This window comes from Colobus angolensis, unplaced genomic scaffold (assembly GCF_000951035.1).
Source record: "Colobus angolensis palliatus isolate OR3802 unplaced genomic scaffold, Cang.pa_1.0 Scaffold31, whole genome shotgun sequence".
In the NCBI taxonomy this organism is placed as follows: domain Eukaryota; kingdom Metazoa; phylum Chordata; class Mammalia; order Primates; family Cercopithecidae; genus Colobus; species Colobus angolensis.
Genome location: NW_012116377.1, coordinates 4,937,341 through 4,941,258, shown reverse-complemented (window position 1 = coordinate 4,941,258; position 3,918 = coordinate 4,937,341). Strand labels below are relative to the sequence as shown.

Genomic DNA, 3,918 nt, shown 5'->3' with positions numbered 1-3,918 from the left:
GAGTTCAGAAGTTTGAGACAGCCTACATAGGGAAAAAAAAAAAAAAAAAAAAAGAGTTCAGTTTACTTCTTAACTTTTCAGCCTTTCAGAATCAGCCTTGAGAGGGAAATGGTACCAAATGCCAGACACCCATCTGCCAGACACCCATCTCTGGGTGTCCCTTCTCTCCTTAGTGGTTGATCTGGCTTACCATCAACTTCAGATCTCGCTCTGTTGCCAGGCTGGAGTGCAGTGGCACCATCTTGGCTCACTGCAACCTCTGCCTCCCGGGTTCAAGCAATTCTCCTGCCTCAGCCTCCTGAGTAGCTGAGACTACACAGATTTTTACTAACTTAACTCCAATTATCTTAGCCCTGCAATCTCCCATTGCTATAGTAGCTCTTCAAAGAGATTTAAAAAAATATTTAGTCCAGATTTTCTTGTTATTCTCAGAGGGAGGGTTGGTCTGGAAAACATAATCTACCATTGATGGAAGTAAGAACTGAAGTGGCTAACAGTGAAAATGGAGAGGGAGATGAGCAGAAGAAACACTTAGGAGGTGAAACCAAGAGACCCTACTGATTGATTGGATATAGGAAGAAGAAAGATAGCAGGATGATGTGAAGATTTTTATCTGATAGTTTCATAGTTGGTGGGACCCTTCACAGAGACAGGGACCCGGAAAGAGGAAGCAAGCATGATGAGAAGGAGAGATCATGAGTTCAACTCTGGGTATTCCAAATTTGAGATGCCTGTGTGGCATTATACTGTTCGGGAAATAATGCAGTATCTAGGTCTGAAGTACAGGAGAGGAGCCTACACTTCGGACCAAGATTTGAAAATTATCAACAAAGAGGTAAAGACTGAAGCCAGGGGATGGACAAGAGAAGGCCGAGATAGAAGAGGAACCAGAGAAGATCATTGGAAAATACTGACTTCGAGGTGATAGAAGAGACAGTTGGCATCAGAGAAGGAGTAGGCACGAAATCAGGAGGAATTTAGGAGAGTACAACCAGTAGAAGAAATCAAAGGAGAAGGGTGGGATCCACACATCGAGTGCTTCAGGTGGCCCAAGCAGAGGAGAAGAGTACCTTCCAGAGAAGTTTGGCAGTGGGAGCAGAATCCAGGTGGCCAAGGCTGAGGGAGTGGGCAGGCAGTTAAAGAAGGAGAAGACAGGTCATCAGGTCATTTCTGTACTCATCGCCTCAGGGAGGGACATGTCAAAGCAGGAGAGAGAGGGAAAAAATGAGTCTCTTCATGGCTTTGGCTTATTCCTCCCTAGAGAAGCAGTCTGCTGAGGAGCAGCCCAGGGCTGGCAGGGCAGCTCTTCTCCACAAGAGTATCTGGAGACCCAGTATCTGAAGATCCTTCCATCTTGTTGCTCTGTCATCCTCGGGTTGTGCCCCTGGTGGCACAATGGTCACCTCCATGTTTGCCTTCCAGCCCAGGGGAAGGAGAATGAGGACTCCAGAGACGGCAGCTTGTTGGGGCTCATCACTTCTCCTGGAGTCTCATTGGCCCGAGCTTAATCACGTGACCATGCTGATTACAAACAGGCTGGGAAATGTGGTCACTAAATGGGTGGTCATGTACATATCTAAAATTTGGAGTGTCTTATTAACTTCTTAATATTTTTTGTTGGGGTATAATTCACTTACCATAAATTCACCTTAAAAACTTTCGTGATTCAGTCATTTTGAGTATATCCAGAGTTTTGCAACCATCACTCCTATCTAATACCACTGTTCTAATTTCAGAATATTTTATCACCCCATAAAGAATATCTGTGCCCCTTAGCAGTCACTCCTCACTCACTCTATCCCCCAGCCTCTGAAAAGCTCTCATCTACATTCTGTCTCTATGGGTTTGCCTTTGCTGGACATTTCATGTAAATGCAATTACACATGCAGCCTTCTGTGTCTGGCTTCTTTCATGTAACATATTTTATGGTTTATCTATGGCACAGAAAACATCAGTTCTTCACTCTTCACTCCTTTTTTTTTTTTTTTTCAGTAACAATGTTGGCATGGCTGTTTTTGTTTCTGCTCAACCCCAGCTTGGTCCTCTCCATCTCCTTCCACCTGCCCATTAACTCCTGAAAGTGCCTCCGTGAGGAGATCCACAAGGACCTGCTAGTGATGGGTGCGTACAAAATCTCCAACCAGTCCAGGGGTGCTGGTAGCCTGCACAGCCACCTCAGGATCACAGATTCTGCTGGCCACATTCTCTACTCCAAAGAGGATGCAACCAAAGGGAAATTCACCTTTACCCTGGAAGATTATGACATGTTTGAAGTATGATTTGAGAGTAAAGAAACAGGGAAGATACCTGATCAATTCATAATCCTAGACATGAAGCATGGAGTAGAGGCAAAAAAAAAAAATTACAAGGAGATTACAAAAGTCGAGAAGCTTAAGCCATTATAGGTGGAGCTGCAATGCCTAGAAGACCTCTCAGAATCTATTGTTAATGCTTTTGCTGCATGAAGAAGAGAGATGTGTGATACCAATGAATCAACAAACACTTGAGCCCTGTACTTCAGTGTCTCTTTAATGTTCTGCTTCATTGGACTAGCCACCTGACAGGTTTTCTACCTGTGTTGCTTCTTCAAGGCCAACATGTTGATTGAGTAATAAATGAAGTGCACTCTCCTCCCACCTTGTATCTCAGGCAGCAGAACATCACTGGACATCCTACCAACAGCACCATCAAGATGCAATGGAGCCCTCTTGCAGAACTGATCTCTTGGTGTGGGAGGACATGGTTACCACCTACCCAACAAATCAATGAGAGATTTCTTTTTAGCTGGTAGGATTTGGACTGGTTTTGCAACAATAGGTCTAGTATTAGAGTCACCTATGACAAAAAATAAGGGTTACTGAGATAATGTCAAAGCCAGGATTTGTACTGGGTTTCCTTGTGCGATCTGTTTGAACCAAGTTTTCTTTCCTTCTCCTGCCTTCTCGGCAGCTTGGGTTTCCACTCTAGTTCTTTTACCCAGGTTGGTATGACCATGCTGAACTTGTTTCCTTCTGGTTGTCCTCTTTGGGTTTCCTTGTGAAAACACGCTTAACTTTCTCTTTGCCTTTAGCTGAAATGTTTATGTAGCTTCTGGTGATATCTTCTCATACTTTTATGTCTCTTAAAAGGTTGACGGATGTGACACTTGAAAAAGTGAGCTTTGAATTGAAGAAAACTCTTAAAGAAAATATCATTTTAGACAATTAAAATATTTGTGCTTCGAAAAGATATAATTTACATATCACTTTTTCACTCTTTTTATGGCTAAATAAAATCACATGGCATCGACATTCCGTACTTTGCCCATCCATTCATCAGTTGGTGAACATTTGGGTTGTTTATAGCTTTTAGCTATTAGGAATAATGTTGCTTTGAACATAAGATTTCCTTTGAACATTTGTTTTCAGTTCTCTTGGATATATACCTAGGAGCAGAAGATAGATCATTTGGTAGCTTTATGTTTAACTTTTTGAGAAACTGTCTATTTGTTTCCAAAAATGGCTGCACCATCTTACATTCCCCAGAAGCAATGCGAGAGGGTTCCAATGCTTCAACATCCTCGCCATTGCTATCATTCATCTTTATTACAGCCATCCTAGCAGGTGTAAAGTGGTGTCTCACTGTGGCTTTGATGTGCATTTTCTGATGCACATAATTTTACTGATGCTGAGCATTATTTCATGTGTTTGTTGCCATTTGTCTATCTTCTTTGGAGAAACGCCCATTCAAATCTTTTGTCCATTTAAAAAATTGGATTATTTGTCTTCTTATTGTTGAGTTTAAGGAATCCTTTATATATTCTAGACACTAGACCATCATCAGGGATATGACTTGCAAGTATTTTCTCCCATTCCGTGGCTCGTCTTTTCATTTTATTGATAGTGTTTTTGAAACACAAAGTTTTAAATGCTGACGAAG

The 3,918-nt window shown here is 42.1% G+C and overlaps 1 pseudogene; it reads left to right on the top strand.

Annotated features, from left to right (window-relative positions):
* The first annotated feature begins 1,997 nt into the window (after positions 1 to 1,997).
* LOC105517945 lies at positions 1,998 to 2,612 on the top strand (annotated as a pseudogene).
* The last annotated feature ends 1,306 nt before the right edge of the window (positions 2,613 to 3,918 follow it).